This window comes from Cryptomeria japonica, chromosome 3 (assembly GCF_030272615.1).
Source record: "Cryptomeria japonica chromosome 3, Sugi_1.0, whole genome shotgun sequence".
In the NCBI taxonomy this organism is placed as follows: domain Eukaryota; kingdom Viridiplantae; phylum Streptophyta; class Pinopsida; order Cupressales; family Cupressaceae; genus Cryptomeria; species Cryptomeria japonica.
Window position 1 is genome coordinate 82,880,437 of NC_081407.1, and position 22,080 is coordinate 82,902,516.

Genomic DNA, 22,080 nt, shown 5'->3' on the forward strand with positions numbered 1-22,080 from the left:
GCACTGTAGTAATATGATCCTGATAGGGAGAAAATATCTATGGAACAGGCAAGACAATTGATTAAGAGTACTGGTACGATTATGATGCCTAACTAGGATATCCAGTCTACTTTTATTATTGATCAGATTAGGAAGCAAGAGGACCCAATGTTCAAAACTGAATTTGAAATTGGAGATGTAATAAGAGGATCAAGATTTAATCCTAAGTCAAAGATACTTGCTGCTTGGTCTTTGGCCCCTTCCACTCAAAAGCCCCACCTTCTAAATATCCAAGTAGAAAAGAAAGCTGACAGAATGATCTGGAACTTGCAAAACACAACTGACATGGAGATTGCCTCTTTTTTGACTCAAGTTTCTTTCATGAATTTATCAAAAATAGAGGATTTGTCAAGAAGATACACAGAAACATATACCCAATTGATTACATCGAATAAAAAATATGAAGAGACACTGATGAAGAAGGGTGCTCTGGAGGAAGAGTTAGTAGATTTGAAAGAAAAAATTGCAAATGAGCCCCCTCCAGTACAGATTACAGAACAAGTACAAGAAATAATAGCTGATGTGACAACAAAAATGGAGGAATACATAGGGAAAATTGAAAAGCTTGAAAAAGAACAAAATGTCAAGGCTATCTCTGTTGTGTCAAGAATTCTGAAACACATGATTAATGTATTGAAAGGAAAATTGATGGTAGTGCATGATTTGCATATTTCTTTGATAGAGGCAAGTAAAACATCCTCTGAGGCTATCGCTTTTCTTGGACCTTTGTTCAATGTTTGGTCAGGAAGAAGCAGATTAATGGATAAGCTAGATACTGCAATGATGTATAGTGATGAGTTCCCTCCCAAGATTAGTGACACCAAAGACATGGTGGAGGTAATGAATGTAGCTTATGCATTTTTCACAGGGAAGGATGTGCTTATAAATGAAAAATTGTAGACATTTGGGGAAGGTTATAGTAAATTGGTGCCTTCAATTTATGGTAGTAATGGACAATTGAAATCAGTTTCTGATTGGGCCAGTGAATTTGATTTGATTTTGGAGCAAGAAGAAATAATCAAGCATGTAACTGAACAGGTTGATGCTAATTTCCTTAATGGTATGCTTGATTCACTGTTCAAGGTTGAGGTTGACCATGCAAAATTTATTGTTGAGTCCAGGGCAGTTATAGATGCCAGATGGACAGATTCAGTTGCAAAGTTGGAAGAGGTAAAGGCATTCAGTTGGCCAACAGACAAAGAGGTGGACAGGTGGCAAGCCATGCTAAAGCCAAAGAATAAATCTCAGGTTGAGGTTGTTACCCAAGATTACTCATAGTAATCTTTTCTTTTCGATCGGTAGAGAGGGATGGCCAGTTGGCCACTTTTATTGATGTTGAACTTGAAAACTCTTATATAGTTATAAATTTATAATAGGTCAACTGTTCAAGAATTTGATAAGTGCATAGTTGAAAACTTGAATCGCATTGTGAATTTACTTTCTGATATCATTATGAATATAATATCAATATCATTTGTAGTTTGATATCTTCACATAATTGTCTTTATGTTGAATTTATGTTTTCACTGTGAATTGAATGGTCAAGGGTTTTTTAGTTTACATATGAATCTGGGTTGTGTATGTAATGGCATTATTCATTATTGAAGTTTATTATTAGGTTGTCTTGAATTGTAAGTTTAAAGTGACTCTAGAGTCTATGCCCTAAGATAAGGCACCAGTCTGTTGTCTTGATGTTTTACTAATTATGTTGTATAATGTATTCCTATCTATTGTGGTGTTTAATAGTAATACTTTCATTCTTAATACTCTTGAGTCTTATGATTTTATATGCTATGGATGTTTATGTAATATATATGGAGGTGTTCTATGACTATCTATAATCCACCCACCAATTACAACGAGGTGAATCCTTAATATGTATTATGATTCCAAACTAACAGAAAATCTAAATGAAAAAATACATACACCGTAACAATGCAACAAATGAAAAAAGTTAAATCTCATGATTCTGATCATTTAAAAGAGATACAATTATACACAATAAATTTAATAATTTATATATAACTCCTTCAAGAACCTGCACAAAGCTTGACACTAAATGCTTTTCATTTGCTATATAAATGACTATACAGTATACAACTTGCTCCCTTCACCTAGAGTCTAGAATGAAGAATCACTATTTGAACCAGAAAAGGAACCCCAATGACTATACAACTTGCAAAACTACTTGAGCCATGCCATTATCACCTCGATACCTTCAGATGGAATGTGAGATGTTACATTTTGTCCAACAGATCATTTCCAAATAGAGGAGGAAGCCTTCATGCCCAGGAATAGAGACAATGGAAAGAGCATCTTGAGCCTTCATGCCCACGATCAGGGAAAGTAGAAACAACATCTTTAGGGTAAATGTAATCTATTGGGGAGGGGTTGCAACTTCCATGTCATCGCAAACATGACTGGTTGCCACTCCCCATCCAAAAAAATCCTTCTTTCATTCCTCTGCGGGCTCCTTCTTCAACCCCTTGCCATCCTATGGAAGAGTAGAAGCAGAGGATGTGCCATGCTTGGCCCTTCTTGACAAGAAAAGGCTTTCACACCCCCTCTGGAAATCCTTCTCACTTTCACAACCCCTCTGACAATAAACAAACTCACATAGAAGAAAATAAAAAAACACCCATCCGGTATCATAGAGCACACAACAAGTACAACTCCATGCACGATCCTGCTCAAACATCATCTTCCTTTCTAAGGAAAAAAACCACTCTAAGAAAATGAAAAAAGTTTATTTTCTCTTCTACCAATTAAGTCACCACTCAATTTTATTTATAATATTTTCACACTTCATTTGGTGATGCTCATTCTGCATTCACATGAAAAATTATCATTTTGGTGGTTTCCAACATGACTGTAGACTCTAGAAGTCATCATCATGCCTATCAAATCCATTGTATCCTGCTAAGGCTCATCTATTGTGAACGATTTTGTTCTGATTTTATTCCTCCTTGATTGGACAAATTCTGCTTCAAAATCCCTGACAACAAGCAACCTGAGCTCTTATTTCTCAGAGAAATCTATGATCTCCCATCTCTAACTCAGAAGCTATCAAATCCTTTTATGCCTCTGAAACCACCATCCTTGCTTGTCTAATCAACCTCGACTCAAGAGAAACCTTCAAACTAGTCCCTCAGGAATGAGTCAGCATCCAAGCCTTATGGTTATTGCTAGCTTGCAAGGTAAAATGTTTGAAGACATGATCAATCCGCGAGCTAGCGACCAGATAGTTTGTGGTTAAGTTTTATGGTTATCGCTAGCTCACAAGGTAAAATGTCTGAAGATGTGATCAAGCTGCGAGCTAGTGACAAGTTGGTTTGGGTTTACATCGCAAGGTCTCAGGCTTTTTGGGTGTTAGCATTTTATGTTACCGAGCTAGAGATTGTTAGTGAAATTGCTTTGGTCGCGAGGTCTCAAGTTGGTCTGATGTCATACATTATAGCCATGAGAGTCAGCGAGTAACTCATTTCATATAGTTGTCGCTAGCTCTCATGTTTGTTTATTAATGTTAGCATTTTTAGGTCACGAGCTAGCAACTAGATAGTTTGTAGTTAGGTTTAATGGTTATCGCCAGCTCGCAAAGTGAAACATCTAAAGACCTAATCAAGCCGCGAGTTTGCGAGTGAATTGCTAGCGGTTAAGAGATAAACAGTTTTATGTTGGCGAGTACGCGACAAGGGCTAAAGTTACCACTATCTCCAAGTCACTGCGGTGACGAGGACTTAACATTTTGTGGTCAAGAATTGGCGAGTGGTAGTTCAGTTTCCCTTAGTCGCTAGATCTTGAGGTTATGAAGGCTTAGCATTTTCAGCTTGCGGGTTGGAGATAGAGAGAGTCGTAAGGCCTTGTCTCTAGGTCGCGAGATGCCCTAATGGGCAGTCTTCCAAGCAGAGAGATGACAACTGCATGCCACGTGTTTTAATGACTTAAAGTTAATATCTTGAGATCGCCAATATTTTTTATTTTTATGGTTTGAAAATAGCTTGAAATCGCCATATTTATATTTTTATGGTTTGAAAATAGGTTGAAATCGCCAATATTTTTTTTTAATGGTTTGAAAATAGGTTGAAATCGCCAATGCAAATATTTTTCTGGTTTTAAAAACATTACAATTCGCCAAGAATTTTTCACAAACTTTGAGTGATCACGGCTAATTCGCCAATGGAGATTATTATTTTTCTCCGTAAACCGCAAAAATTCGCCCATAAAATTAAAATTTTCCTCGGGAATTATACAACTTTCACCAAGTTTTTACACCTTGTCCAAGGGGGGGGTTTCTTAAAGTTTTCCCTGTTTATGATCGATGTGAGGGGATCAAACATTGGTTTCAGGTGAGGAATCCTATGATAGACATCTTCAATCCCCCGCAATTGGTTAAAATTTTGTGAAATTAGTTCCTGAATTGAGGGGGGTTTGGCAAAGGAGGGTTTTGAGCAGGAGGGTTTGGTTGTTGCGGTTGTGTTTGATCAATATTTTCATTGTTATCCCCCATTTTTTACCTAATTGAATATAAACAATTGAATTTAGTTAACAAATTTGAACAATTTTGTATTTGATTTAAAAAAACCTAGTTTTCATGAAAAAACCATATTTTCAATGAAAAAAAAAAAACATTAAAAAAAATACAAAATTTGAATGAAAATGATTGAAAACAATAAAAATCCTACCTCTTAATGTATTTTTTAGCAAATTTGGGTCAAACAATCGGATATCGGGTCCAACCGGATATCAGATTCTAAATAGTCATGCAGCACATGGGTAAAAAATAACTCATGGGTTGTCACAGTCCATTTATATTGTCTCAGAAAATCAGATATATCTGATTTTTATACTTAAATTATTTTAAAATAACATTATATCATATAATATAATAATCTATTATATAATATAAAAATATATAATATAATATATTATTATATGATATAATATAATATTATATTTTATAATCTAGTATTATATTATATATTATGTATTATATGATATATAATATAATATAATAATATATTATATATTATATAATATGTAATATAATAATATATATAATATATAATATAATATAATAATATATTATATATTATATAATATATAATATATAATATATTATTATATTACATTATATATTATATAATTTATTTTTTAATTTAAAATTACCTATAAAAACCGGATATCCGATTTTATCCGATATCTGATTTGCTTAGGTGTTTACCATGCCAAGGTGTATAGACACCCAGGCCAAGCAAAAAGTCAACACGGATTTTTCACTTTTTTAGGCAAGTGGAGAAGGCTATTTTTTTCACATCACCACTTTTTGGCCCCCCATGATCCGGTACTAACCCTATACCTCCAATGTTTTTTTATATTTTTGTGCAAGCAAAATGGCATAAAGAAGGAGCTAACAACTGCTTATAATCCGCAACAAAATGGTGTGGCTGAGAGGAAGAATAAGACCATTGTTGAGATGGAAAGGAGCATGCTTAAGGCAAAGGGATTACCAAATGAATATTGGGGTGAGGCTGTAGCAACAAAAGTATATTTGATAAATAGAAGTCCAACCAAGGCGGTTTGTGACAATATTTCTCAAGACACGTGGTATAGGAACAAGTGGATGGTTGAGTATCTTAGAGTGTTTGGGTGTGTGACATATTTTCATGTGCCAAAAGAGAGGAGGAAAAAGTTGGATGAGAAGGGTGTGAAATGCATTTTCACGGGGTATAGTGTTGAATCCAAGGTATATAGATTGTACAACCCCATCACCAAGAAGATCATCATAAGTAAATACTTTGATTTTTTGTAGAGGAGTCATGGGATGGCTTAGTGGATACCTCTTCATCCACCTCACAAAGTATGCCTATTGATGATGATGATGAGTAAGAAGTTTGAGAGGAAGATCTTGATCACTCTTGATAGATCATCAAAACTCTTGATGCGATCAGGAAGTCAAGTAGATTGTCATAAAATTCTCAGACTTCAGTGAGCTCTAGACAGTTTTGGACAACTCCTAAGAGCTCCTGACAGCTCTAGACGACTCTTGATAGAAACATGTAGAAAGGCAAACAACCAGAGGTAGCCAGAGAATCATCTCCTGAATGCTCCCAACGGTACAATCATAGTTTGCACAATAGAGAAGTAGTAGTAGTGAGAGTTAAGACCCCAATCTCACCTCCCTAATGCCAAAGAAGACCAAGAGTCTAAGGGAGATCTACCAAGATGAAAGGTATGATGATGGGTTTGATGAAAATGTGAACTTTGCATTATTTTCTCATAGTGATCCGATTTATTTTGAGGTTTCTATTAAGGAGGAGAAATTGTGTGAGGCCATGGATGAGGTGATCAATACAATAGAGAGGAATGACACTTGGGAGTTAACACATTTTTCTCCTAAAAAGAAATTCATTGGTGTTAAATGGGTTTACAAGACCAAGAGCAATGTTGAAGAAAGAATAGAAGGCCACAAGGCAAAATTAGCAGTCAAGGGGTACAAACAACAGTTTGGGAAAGACTATGATGAGATGTATACCACCATTACAATAATAGAGACCATGTGGGCAGTCATAGCTATTGCAGCCCAACATAAATGGAAGGTATTTCAAATGGATGTGAAGCCCACCTTTCTTAATGGAGTTCAAAAATAAGAGGTTTATGTGGAGAAACCATGTAGTTATGAAGTTTCAAGTCATGAAGGAAAAGTATATAGGCTGAAGAAAGCTTTTTATGGGTTAACGAAATCTCCATGGGTATGGTACAACAAGGTTGACTCAGATTTGATGAGCAATGGCTTTAGCAAGAGTGATGGTGAGCCCAATATTTACATCAAGGCAACTAGTAGTAAGATTCTCATTGTTGTCTTGTATATTGATAATTTTTTTTTATTGAGGATGATGATTTCCATATTGCTGATTTTAAAGAGGTCATGAAAAGAGAGTTTGAAATGACAGATTTAGGTCTCTTGAGGTATTTTCTATACATAGAAGTAAAACAAATACATGATGGTATTTTTATCTCTCAAAAAAGATATGCTAATGAGATCTTGAAGAGATTTTGAATGTATGGTAGAAATCCTGCACCAACACCAATAGTCTTAGGCCTTAAGTTGAGCAAGGAAGATTGCAGCAGTAGTGTTGATCTGACTTGGTATAAGAGTTTGGTTGGAAGCTTGATGCATTTGACAACAACTATGCCTTATATAATTCATGCAATGAGTCTGATTTCCATATTTATGGAGAATCCAAAGGACACTCATTGACAAGTGGGTAAGATAATCCTAAGGTATGTGAATGGCACCAAGGGATATGGCATTTTGTACAATGTTGTAAGTTATTTTAGGCTGATTGGTTACATAGATAGTGACTGGGCAGGAAGTGTAGATGATAGGAAGATCACATTCAAGTATGTGTTTCATATGGGTTTGGGTGTAATCTCATGGGCTTCTAAGACGCAACCCATTATTTATCTATCAGCAACCCAGGTTGAGTATATAGTAGCCAATGCAGGAACATGTCAAGCTATTTGGCTGAGAAGAATCTTGACAAATTTGAAGGAACAACAAGAGGATGGAACAATGATTTTCTATGACAATGTTTCATCAATTGTATTGAGAAAAAACCATGTGTTTCATGGAAGAAGCAAGCACATTGAAATTAGGTATGACTTCATTAGAAGTTTGGTTGATAGTGGTGAAATAAAATTGTATTTTTGTAGGTCTGAGCAGTAGCTAGCAGATATATTTACCAATCCTTTAGGCAGAGACAACTTTGAGTGCCTAAGGAGAAATTTGGGCATAGTAGATTTAAACTTTTATTGAGTTTCTTGGCTCAGAATAAAGTGGGGGGTGTTGGAATTTATTTTCCTGGCCACCAGATAGCCCCCAATGGATATCTCCCCACCTACTTTTCAGGAGAGTTAATTCAATACATCTTGGAGAAAGATTGGCTCAAATTTTCGGATCCCCATTTGATCTGCTTTTGACATGAACAACAAAAGATTGGAGAAAATTAAATGAAGGTAGTTATGAGTTTGAAATTGGAATTTTGGAGGGAATTTTTAATGGACAAAAAAGTGACAAAAGGAGAGAAAATTCTCCAGTCAGTAAGTTAGAAAAGAGGAGCATAAAGTGAAGTGTAGATCAGAAGATCAGTTGAGAAGAAGTGCAGCTCCAGAGTGAGTACAAAGAATATTGTGAACAACAACAACCTATATGTTTGTGTGGTTTTTTAGTAGAGAAAGATAACTCCTAACTATTTGTGTTGTCATTTAAGCATTGATTGCTCCTGATTGTGTGCAGCTCCAAGTGAGCATTGTAGTGAGCTCAAAGAAGCTCCATTTTTTGTAGAATAGAGAAGATCTTGATCACTTCCTGTAGGATTACAAATCTATAGTTATTGTTTACAGTTTGTTTTGTATTTTCTAATTTCCATCTAGTTTAATAGAAAGTAAGAAAGATTTCATGTATCCTTGTGTTTTGTGAATTTATTCCTGTGGGTGTGTTCCCAGCTGTTTGGGAATTGAGACAATAGTCTATGTACATTTTTTTTGGGTCTACCCAGCTTGAGAGAACTGTGATCTCTCCACATGAGCCTACTTGGAAGATAAGAACAATAAGAGGAAAATGAGAACCTATAGAGGAGTAGTAAACAATGGTAGTTGGGATTAATTCCAACACCACCTACTCACATCAAACAATAAAGTCCATTATAAGACTTGTTTTATCATATCAATCCATCACCTTTCTTCTTTGAATCCATTTTTTTACCCTTCCTATGTCTTTCTTTGATTGGTGGCCCAATACCAAGTCTAAGCCAATTTGTGTAAGGTTCTTTTTCTTCATTGGTAGTTCTATACCAACTTATTCTCATTATTTTAACACCATGGATGAACCTTGAATTATCTAATTCTCTCTTGGAAGTCATCATCTATTTGTGAGGTGTCTCTACCATATACATGTGGTTAAATGGAAATAAAGCTAGCATTGTAAAAACAAATTGAGATATTTAAAAAACTTTGGTTGTTAATTTTGTTGGAGCTATGCATTATTTTTAATCAAAATTTGACTCTCTTCAGAATATGAGTCTGGACAATCTGTAGAGTATTATCCATGAATACTCATATATCATCATGTGAGAAAATTCTCATATTTGGCTATCACATGGTTTTCAGCCTCCTATTCTTTTTCTGCACTTACAACCTACCTCTTCCCATCTTTACAAAAATGGTATCTTTGCTAATGTACTTAGTATATTTCAACCAAACAACTCCCATTTTTTTTTCAACCAAAAAATTCCTCAATCCCCTCAATGGGCTATTCTAGACCCTTTTTCTCTTCAAGAAAAACTATTGAATAATTTTACTCCCAACTTGTCTTAGTACCCAAATTACTGTAGCCAATGTTGGCCACTCCTCAAGCATTTTGAGAATCATAAATTTATCCAAATCTCCTTTTAGATCATTTAGATTTCTTTCTCAATTATTTTGAGAACCATAAATATATCCACATCACCTAAATGGTTTGAATAACTAATTTAGCATCTACTTATCTTTAAGTATCCATGGAAACATAAATGTGAATCATCCTCAAAATACTTTTTTGTAAATAATTTCATACCGTTATTTCAAAAAATAAAGTAAAATAAAAAATCCAAATATTATTTTTTTATGAATCCAATAACATCTTTTCTATCTCTAAAAGAATTGCCTCTAAGAAATTATTTACAAAATAATATTGTGATGGTGAACCACATTTATGTTGCCATGGCTATTTAAGGATAGCTAGATGCTAAATTAGCTATTCAAACCTTTTGTGAAAGGTCTGTGTATTAATGGTGCTCAAAATGCTTGAGAGGAACCTACATGATCAAAAAGGAGATTTGAATATATATATATATATAATTCTCAAAATGCTTGAAGAGAAGGCAACATTGGTTATAGTAATTTTGGTTAGTTCGGAGTGAAATTATACAATAGTTTTTAGAAGAGAAAAATGATCTACAATCACCTATTGAGGATATTGAAGAAGTTTTCAGTTGAAATAAACCAATGTGAGTTGTTTGGTTGAAATATTTGAGGTACATTATCTAGTGTTAACTTTTTTGTAAGGATTGGTAGAGGTGGGTTTTAAGTGCAGAAAAGGAATAGTAGGCCAAAAACCATGAGGGAGCCAAATCTAAGAATCTTGTCCCATGATGGTAGATTTTTAGTCATGGCTAATACATTACAAATTCTCTAAACCCAAACTCTTAATAGTAAAAATTTGGTTGAAATTAATGCATGGCTCCAAAACAATTTAACACCTAAAGTTTTCGAAAATCCTCAAATTTTTCTTACAATGCAAGTTTTAATTCTATTGAACCATAGAGATTTGGATGAGACACCTCACATAGAGATGATGGCTTCTAGGGGAGAATCTGATAATTCAAGGTTCATCAATGGTATTAAAAGAATGAGAATTAGTTGGAATAGGATTTCTAGTGAATAAAAAGAGCCATATACCAACTCACTTACACTATGAATTGGGCCACCAATTGAAGATAGACATGACAAGGGTAAAGTAGTGGATTTAGACAAGTTAGGTGATGCTGGATAAAAATGACCTTATACCAGTTAGCTCACACTTAGAATTAGATCAAGCAATGATGAGCCCAATGATTTTCTAGTCTATAGGCCATAAGAATAAATCTCAAAAGAAAATAGTATATTTCATAGAAGCTTCAATGTTGCTAGATCATATATTAGAGAATATTGAGATTAATATGTTGTAAAATTCCTTTTCATACTATTTTTCAAGTCATTTGTTCTTGTGTATGGAAAAAAGTGAGACTAAATATTGAAACCCTAATCCCACTCTCAATATGGAAACCCTAATCCCACTCTCATACATACTCATGGAATATGAAGAGCCTAGGGAGGTAACGCACATCGGCTACTTCTTATGAGAAAGAGAGTCATAAATTACCTCTTAGGTTTTCTATTCCTTTGCTATAAATGAGAGAGAGGAATAATGAAAAATGAAATCTAACCTAAAAATCAAGTAAGGAAACAAATCCTAATCTGAGAATGCAGATCAAAGAACAACTGATACACTACTAAAAAGTACAGATCAGAAGGCAAAATTAGAGGTGCACCTGTGTCTAAAATCTAAGCATAAATGTCCATGACCAAGGTGCCATTCCACTATCTTGATTATGCAATTCTAGAGCTGCAACTAAGAGGAGGGATTATTAGACCTGTGAATTGTTGTTCTGCCAAGAATTTGCAAATAGAGGGCAGGACTAGGGTGCCACGCCCTTGTCCTGGGTAGGACCAGGGCACCACGCCCCTCTCCTTGATAGGATTTTTGCACTTCTAAAGTTTTTGAGTGATGCAAATGCATGTTCTAGAACTATACCTGCTTCCAGATTCCTGTTTGTGCACCTACAATCTCGTAAGGGAATGTTTTGGGTGGCTATATAGGGTTTTATTATAGTCAAACCCCCCGTGTTGGTAATTTCCACCTCCACGAATAGCCGATAATGTACTGAAAATGTGTGTGCAATAACCTTGTGTATATGCAAGATCCTAAGAATGAAAGTAAACAAACTAGAGAAACCCTAAAGAGTAAACCTTAATTGCTTATAATTAACAAATTAAATTCTCTAAATCCATAATCCAAAGTGATCTAAAGCATTAATATGAATCAAAATGAATCTTCTACAAAGTTCTGAAAACAACATGAAACCATACCCAACCCCAAGGGAGAGGTACAAGCCAATCATCAGTTGGTGATCTCCTATCATTCTTCTAAATTTTCAAAAGCCCTCAATTGATAAAATGATGCTTGATGAATGTTTGATGGATGAATGTTGAATGTTGTTGAAGACTCAAGAATCTACTCTTTCGCTACAAAGAAGGCTCTTTATGCTCCAAAAACCTTCTCTTAGATTCTTAGAAGAAGACCCTTTCAAATGAAGAAAGAAAGCTCTTAACTATGAAATCCTAGATCTTAATTTCATGTTTAGGCCGACCTAGGATTTGAGTTTCCCGCTGATATTTTGGGGTTAAGCATTATCATATCATAGGATTGTGCTCCAAAAATTTTAGGAAAAAAACCATGGACCATGTGCATTCCCACCACAGTCCAACCAACATTTCACTGAATTTTTAGGGTTGTTAGATATGATGATATTAGAGTGCATCCCAAAATTACAGCTAATTTTGAGGTGTTTTGATATTCGAAATCGGGCCTAAATGGTAAAAATAAGACAATTAGGGTTTATGATTAAATGATTCATTGGAGAAATAAAATGAAAAGGGGCACACTTAGGGTAAAGGGCCCAGCTTTGTAATGTGCAAAGTGATGAGACAAGATCTTACATTTAATTAAATTAATTAAGTAAATTCTTAAAAGGGAATTCAAAATGCAAGATGCAAGAAACACTAAGGTGGGTGCTACCTAAGTGTGAAATTATACCACCCTAGCAAGGGTGTACAATTTACGATACTATATTTAGCCCCCACTTTAGCAGTAATATGACACTATGTACATATGCAAGCTAAAGTACATAAAAGGAAATATCATTTGAAAAAGGATTTATCCATAAGTTGTCGAACAAAGCCTCCAAAGGTATCTCCAGTACACAGTTAGGAACTACACCCTACAAAACCACATGTTAGATCAAAAAATCACCAAATTATTACTAAGGTGATGAAATCTATGGGTAGCTATATGCCCCCGTGTTTCAACTTACTTATTTGTGAGGTGAAATAGGGTATTAGGTTTCCCACAATGAATTGTGATAAAGATTGTGATGAAGAAAGTTCACAAAAAGGCTTAATTACCTTTCCAAGTATATTATGTAATTATCACAAAATGATAGGGAAAACTCATGATTCCAATGCCACCGACGATGCGAGAATCGGAGCTTCCTAGCTCAAGATATGAAAGAAGAACAAGTGCAGAGATTAGGGTTTTAACTTAAAAACATTAAAGTCAAAAAGTGCATAATACATAAATATGAAAGTGACACCTCCATTTATCACTTTCTAACTTTTTATCACTATTCATTATAGAGGAGTCCACATCCAAGCCATCATGCGTCGACCCCAACTTGAGCACCCTACGCAGATGGAGATCCTGTGCTAGTCCGTACTCGTCGGTGGACCGCTTGACAAGGTGAGTTGACTTTTTTGTTGACTACATTTGACTGTATCATGTTTTCATAGTTCTTAGAAGTGATGATGTCATCTCCTAGTCTGGGTCAGGGTCCACCCTTTGGACACCTAGGGGTCCTAGGGTGCCCTGATCCTCCTATGGCACCATAGTCCCAAGGGGGTTCCATGGTCCCCTCTAGGCACCATGGTCCCAGTAGGGTGCCCTGGTCCATACAGGGTGCCCTAGTCCCTGTATAGGTTGACCAAGGGTGACACTAGATTAGGAAATGTATGATAGGAATAATAAAATGATTTCTTTGATTAGATGATGATAGATGATTGATCGGTTACTGATGAGAGATTACTTTGCATTTTACAGACACCACCATACATCTGCGAGCATACCGCCAGTCTCACCTTTTAGAGCCTTCAAGAGCAGATCCCAAGACTGACAACAAGAGAGAGGGATTTGATACATGTAGTCGGTTTATGGGATGCGATGACCATGTCGACCATCTGATTCCATTCTTCTATGCGGATGGAATTGATGGAGAGGTAGGATGTAGATACCTCAACATTCTCACTACCTATGGGCGAGATGACGGTCACCCTAGAGGATGTATACCACATCCTGCACCTACCCATTATAAGAGAGATTGTTAAATATTGATCTGACTACACAAAGGAATATTAGAGGAGAGAGCAGGTATATACTATGGGGAGAGTGATATTTAGTAAGACAAGGGGTCACATTATGGTCAGCTGGCTCCTACACCCTACAAGCGAGGTTCCATTAGTGAGGTGACTCATGATTGTGAACCTTACATTAGTTGTGTGCCCCAATGGGTGCAGAACAAATATGCATGGAGGACTCATCTACATAATATGAGCTATGGAAAGATAGAGGAGAGTATACTCTTGGGGTTGGAGTATGCTTGCACATCCCTATCACAACCTTGGAGAGTATGTGTTCGGATAGGGATGCAACCTTATGACATAGACACTACTATAGGTGTGGATGTTTGAGCATGTAACATTCACTAGACCTAGTGGAGCCCCTATGGACCTGGTCCCAGAGTAGCCTAGGGTATATTCTTATCCTCTTACCCATGAGTGGCGATTTGGCAATCTCCTATATTGGAGGTTGTGCATGGATAGATTGACAGTAGGCAAGATTATATGGAAACCCTACCTTAGGATGTCCATCTGGGCAAGGCTACATAGACAAATGTTCGACATGTAGAGGAACAGTCTACTAGAGGGATGTTATAGCCATATAATCATTCATTTCTACTTAGACTGAGTACGGCAGCAATTTGGGTTCAAGTAGTGTGTTCCTATTGATGTGCCTATATACATCTGACACTCATGAGTGATGCCAAGGCTAGGAGCCATTCTTAGGTCTATGAGTGATGAGATCGATATCATAGATTCAGATGGGTCAAATCAGGACATAGCGATAGATTATAGACATGATTTAGGCATGCACCAATGATACATCACATGGTCAAGGAGGACATACCCTAGAGCCATTTTCCTAGTAGACTTCTCTAGAGGGAACCCCAGACCATGGAGACAGTCAAGCAACAGAGAGGGGTCCGATGCATCCAAAGAGGATTCAGATGATCAGGGTGATGACATGGAGGAGGAGGAGGACAAGGAGGACGAGCATGAGGAGGAGGAGGATGAGGATGAGAACAAGGATGAGGATGAGGAGGATGAGGAGGATGAGTCAGGTACAGTTCATCACTCCAAAGAGGATACTAGATCCCTAGATCCATCGAGTCTCCCATGACGGGGAAAGAGGGGTCCCATGAGGGGTCTTGATCCTGATCCTCATCAGCCCACACCGACTATACAGAGATAGTATGAGTGGGGAGAGTCCAGTGGGTCCCAGTTTCAGGTAGTTATTGTCCACAATCCTCAGTGGCGAGAGGGAGATCTAGGTAATGTGCCCTGTTATTGATTTAACAAATGCATTCTACCTAGTTTTAGATTTGATGATATAGAATGTCACTGATGAAAAATTTCTCTCTATCTTATAGCTAGCATCCAATAGTGGCATTCTTTGATTTAGAATATAGTGACAAACCTTATTGTGACTGCATATATATAGATACCACATAGAATCTAGAGGAGTGTAGGATGACACAAGGACCTTTTCTCCCCTATTTGGATGGAGGCGGAGGACCTACGAGACATATAATGACATATAGAGCATGACCTAGCAGTGGCGTAGACAGAGATAGCCAAATAGAGAGTGATCATGATGGAGAGAGATCAGAGGAGCTCCTCACAGAGTCACTCATGGTCAGTATCACGATACACCCCCATGGGGCCACCTGCACGACCAGATCAGGAGGGAGCATCTAGCCACCATCCTCCTGCTACTAGATCTAGGGATAGGAAATGATTTTGATGTATTGATGTATATATGATGACACTCATGATTATGTTATTTATAATGCTTAAAAAATATACACATTGCTTAGATTAGAAGTAACATATCGAGTAATGATCATGTATCGGTGATTTAATTTCCATGTGATTGATTTCTCAATACTTTATGATTAAATTGATAGATGTGTGATTTAATTAAATAGCTAAGTATTTAATCAAATGCTACTATGATGATGTAAAGGAGGACTATACTAAGCATGAGAGCTATATGACTAATATGGTTTATTTAACTCTAATTAAACATAACATGATATAATTCTACTTAACGCATAAGAAATTATATAATATGCTAACACATATGAAATGTAAATCCATTACAATTTACATAAAAAGAATCCAAGAAAAACAATACAATAATAAAACATGCTTGTCAAGAATGAAGTAATGTAGACCAAATAATATAACATCATTTCATCTTACATACTTTACTAAGGACATGCTAACATATTACCCAATTTTTAAGAATAAGACATAAAGAGAGAACATAAAGAAGACTAGAGAGAGAGACATAGAGAGAGAGAGAGAGAGAGAGAAACTAGGCATAGTATCTACGAAGGTGCATAGTATTTATGGGTTCCTTGAGAGCTGTACCTTCCACATCTGCTATCCTATAAGCACCTGATCGATAGACCTCCATGACGATCTATGGTGCAAGCCAAATAGGATTGAACTTTCTTTTCTCCTCAGGTAAGGCATTCACATTGCACTGATTCTCATAAAGGACTAAGTCCCCTACTAAGAAGGAATGTTGAATAATCTTATCATTGTAGCTTCATTACAAAGTTTTATGATATGCTTGAATTTGTTCGAGAGCATTGATATGTCATTTATCAAGCATCTCAAGTTGTTGAAGTCTTTTCTCTCTATAGGAATCATCATCCACTATACCCTTAAGAGAAACTCTCAAAGAAAAAATTTCTGACTCCAAAGGCATAATGGTGTCAACACCACAAACAAGATTATAAGGAGTACAACTCACAGCAACACATACACTAGTTCGATAAGCCCATAGAGAATAGGTTAATTGAGTATGCCAATCCTTACCATGCTTATTTACAGTCTTTCAAAGAATTTGTTTAGTTATCCTATTAGAAGACTCATCTTGACCATTTGATTGAAGATAATAAGGTTTAGAAAATTTAAGTTGAATATGACATTTCTAGAGAAACTTCTTCGCATCCTTAGTTTTTAATTACGTTCCATTATCTGAAACTAAGGTGGAAGGTATCCCAAATCGAGAAATGATGTTTTCTAAAATGAATTGACAAATTACTTCAGCGGTAGTGGATCTAAGAGGAACGACTTCCACCCACTTCGTAAAGTAATCAGTAGTAGTTATGATGAAAGTATTTCCCTGAGGTGAAGGAGGAGATATTTTACCAATGCGATCCAAACCCCATGTGGAAAAGGGCCAAGATGCTACCTGTGATTGAAGCTCTTGGGTAGGGGTATGGATCAAATTGCGATGTTGCTGACCCTGATGAAATCTCTTAACAAATGCAAAGGAATCATTTTCCATGGTTTGCCAATAATATCCCATTCGGAGCAATCTCTGAACTAAAAACCTACCCCAAAATGCCCCTCACAAGAACGTGAATGTGCTTCTTTGAGAGCGATAGGGACCTTAGCCTTGTTTAAGAATCTAAGGAGAAGACCATTATAACCCCTCTTATAGAGAACATTAGAAACGATAATGTATCTAGTAGCCAATTTGGGAACGCTAGTCCTTGTATTCTTATTCACAGAATCAAGAAAGGTACCATCACTCAAATATCTTACGACATCGAGTACCATTCATCAGAATCTATAATGCAACAATATGCCACATCACCAAGGTTATAAGCAATAGCCAGGGAAGTAAGGTTGTGAATAGTGAATTGAAGATCTACCATGGGGTCCTCTAGAGAAACAAGAGAGACAACACATGCCATCGCATCAACATGTAGATTAAATTTTTGAGGAACAGACTCCATGGTGTAAGAACCAATTTTTTGTAACAAGGATAAATATAGATCTTTATATTGCGATAACTTGTCTTATTTATCTTGATAAACTCCTACCACTTGTCTTATGATTAGTTCAGAATCTCCATAAAATGTGTAGATTCTTCACACTCAATGCCAAGGCTACTTTAATTCCAGCTATAAGAGCTTCATATTCAATAATGTTGTTGGTACATAAGAAATCGAGACGATATGATAAAGGAATAGGCTTCTTTTTAGGAGAAATTATGACCATCCCTGCCCTCGATACTATACAATACATAGTGTTAAGGATGTAGCCTCATTCGGATTGAAGCAAGCAATATATTATAAGTAAATTAATACATATATATTTGTTTGAATGGAAATTCTTATATATATATAGACACACACACACACACACACACACACACACACACACACACACACACACACACACACACACACACACACACACACACACACACACATATATACATATATATTTATTATTTCAATTAAAATCACATACATATATATATTCAATGAAAGTAACATTAACATATTGCTGACTGCCTTACGATAGATCAATGATTGTTATCATTGTACTATCCGATGATTATCGAGACAAGAAGTTTAAGTCATGTTCGATATTACTATCACTAATTGTTATTGTTAAAGCATGATAGTATCGAGCACGATAAATGATTCAGAGCATAACTAATGATGATTGCTAATATATGTTGAAGTGTTATGGTTACGTAGGGTAATGACCCTACGTGTCATAAAGCCATGTAGGGGTCATGCCCCTACGTAGACATAACCCTTCACCAATATATATGCTCAATGATATTGATGTTTGCTGATAAGATAATCAATAATTATGGCAATTATATTATACAACAAGAAACTGATAATTAATATATTCATCAGTTATTGTTTGACAAAATCTAATATATATATATATATATATATATATATATATATATATATATATTCTTACTATATAGCATAATTCTTATTGTATTCTCAGATCAAATTTGAGATTATAATTACGATAGAATATCTGAAGACTATGATAAAATCTGGAAATAAATATCAGATATACATTGAGATTAAAAGACTATTGTTTTTCTCTATCACTGATCTATATTCCTTAACATGGTATCCAAGCTAGGTTGGTAGAGAATTAAAAAAAGATAGTGACATTTTTAATTAACATTCAGACTTGCATTCAGAATCAAAGGAAGAACAATAATGGTGAACGATGTTAGAGTGGAGGATAGAATTAAAGGTGCATCCAACTTTGTCTCATGGAAAATTTGAATAATAGAAATTCTTGAAGAACTTGAATTGGATGCATATATAGAAGAAGATACAAAGATACCCGAAGACGAACTGGAGAAAACAACTTGGAAAAGACACAACAACAAGGCTAAAAAAATAATAATTGATTCTATTAAAGATCACATTCTTCCAACCATATCAAAACTAACTACAACCTATGATATGTTCAAGACCATCCAAAATACATATGAAATAAATAATGCAATCAGATTGCTTACTTTAAAACAACAATTAATGCATATCAAGATGAATAAAGGAGAAACAATCACGTCCTATTTCATGAGGATTTCAGAGTTGAAAGACCAATTGTCAACTATTCACAATAAGGTAGATGATATGGAGCTATCTCTAATAGCACTTAAGAGATTACCATCCAATTGGGAATCCTTTATTCAAGGCATTAGTGCTCGACCTACACTACAAAAATTTGATCAACTCAAGAACAATTTCACTCAAGAAGAATCTTGACTAATTACAAGAGGGATAAATTCAAGTGCTACAGCCTAACACAAGCAACAAAGGGAAGAAAAAGAAGTTCAAATGGAAGAGAGGAAATAACAATCAAAATCACAAAAATAGAGACTTCTCCAAGATTCAATGCTACAGGTGTGATAAATTTAGACACACTCACAGGTTCTGCCAAGAGAGAAAGAAAGCCCAAGCAACCATAGCTGAAGTCAAGGAAGTAGAGAATCCTCTATTCTTCTTAGCCTTATCAAGTGAGATACATTCAAACAAAAATATGTGGATAATTGATAGTGGAGCATCACAACACATAACCGGATTTAGAGATCAATTCGAAACCTTTGAAGAGAACTCAACTAAAGAAGTTACAACTAGAGACAATTCTACCTATCCAGTGAAAGGAATTGGGACCTACTCAATTCAATTAAGAACATGAGTTACATTACAATTGAAAGATGTTCTTTTCATACCGGGTATCAAAAGAAATTTTGTCTCTATTTCAGGACTAGCTGATCAAGGATATCGTATCACCTTCCATGAAGATAAAGTTCTACTCTGGCCTAAAATTTTTAACATAAAGAGTGTTATTCCTATAGGATCTAGAGATGGTAGTTTATATAAACTATGTAATTCTCAAAAACATGCACTAAATCATGAAGTATCAAATTCTAATTAAATTTGGCATAGAAGATTAGGACATCTTCCATTTAGTACCCTACCCTCGATAGGAAAGATCACCACAAGATTACCTAATCTAAAATTTGATCATGTTGGAACTTGTAAAGGATGTGATCTAGGGAAGAACTCAAAAGGGTCCTTTCCTCCAAGTCAACACAAATCAAAAGTTGTACTAGAACTTGTCCACACTGATTTGTGTGGTCGAATGTCATTACCATCACTGGGGGGATTTTTGTATTATGTGATATTTGTTGATGACTACTCTAGGAAAACTTGGATCTATTTCATAAAACTTGAAGAATAAAATGAAGTGTTATTTAAATTCAAAGAATTTAAATCCTTAGTGGAAGATCAAAATGGGAAGAAAATAAAGACTCTAAGATCAGATAATGTGGGTGAATGTATCTTTGAAAATTTTAAAGAATTTTGCATTTTTGTTGTGATTAAGAGGGAGTGTACTGTACCTTATAATCCTCAATAGAATGGAGTCACAAAAAGATAAAAAAAAACCATCATCGAAGCTGCTAAAGCCATGAAGCATGATCAAAATCTACATATCTCATTCTGGGCTGAAGCCTCAAATATAGTTGTGTACATTCAAAGCAGCTACCCTCATTCAATCTTAGAGAATATAACACTTGAAGAAGCCTTTACAGGGAATAAACCAGATTTAAGCCATCTAAGAATCTTTGGTTGTCACGTCTATATTCATGTTCCTAAAGAAAAGAGGACCAAACTAGAACCCTCCGGGAAGAAAGGCATGCTTGTTGGCATAGTGAAACCACTAAAGGATACAAAGTCTATATTCCAGGATGGAGATCTATTGAAATCAATAGAGATGTCAAATTTGAAGAAGATGATACTTATAAAATCTCTCTAAGTGTAGAAGATGATCAAATCACAGAATTAAATGAAAATAATACAATTGAGAATCTGAGGGAGAATATCATAGAAGATTATCAACCTCCATCATCTAATTTTGAGAATGCTGAAAATCCTAACAACAAGAAAAGGCCACTATGGGCAAGAAAGATGATTGAAGAAAATAATGTGGAACTTGATGAAATCTTCAGAGAGAGTAAGTGGTGCAGGAACACCTAAGGGTTGAAATGCCCTTAACCAATTTTGGCTTGTGAGACCTTCCAGTGGTCATGTAATTACATAAGGACTGGTTCTAATCCATTTGTATGGTTGTTTAGTTGCAATTTTTAAAATTTCTCTTATTGGCAAGACCTACCCCTGATCGACAATTCTTACCCTGATGAGTTTGCCAGAGTTTGGAGTGGTTCACACGTACCCTAATGACCTAATAAATCATCAGTGCTTGGAGTATCAGAAGGAGTAGTTTCAAGTTTCCCCAATGATTAACTTGACCTATACTCAGATGGTGATCACAGATAATCCTATGGCTGTCGCTATACCGTGATGGGAAGATGATCGCCAGATAATCCTCATGATTTGGTGACAAAGCATGTGCAAAAAAAAGAGGCGAGTTAATGACCATGTAGGTTGAAGGTGGATAAATGGCGATCGCTATACCATAATGGAGAGATGCATGAAATTTATTCCTTGTGACTTGGTGACCAAGTGGTGGGACCCAACAAGAGAGAAGCTCATGAAAGTTAATGAGTGAGAAAGTCCAGGATGATTGGACGATTGTTGCTATACCACTATGGCAAGATGCACGAAGTTTATTCCCCATGATTTGGCGACCATGTTGGGACCTAGTGACAAAGAAGAGTTTTATTCCGGGCAGGTAGTGCGGCCATGCTAAGGTGGTAGGGCAAGGACCCCAGAGCCAATTAGGGGGTACCACGTGGTAGAGCGCAAGAAGAGAGATCGAGCAAGATCAAAGGATTGGGATAGCTATTTGGTTGTCTTCCCGATGACCTGATGGAAACACCTAATTCAAAAGTGCGAACTTTGCAAGTCACTAATGGGCATCGAAATCCAGGTTCTAAGGCTATGTCAATGACCCATTATGAAACCATTTTCT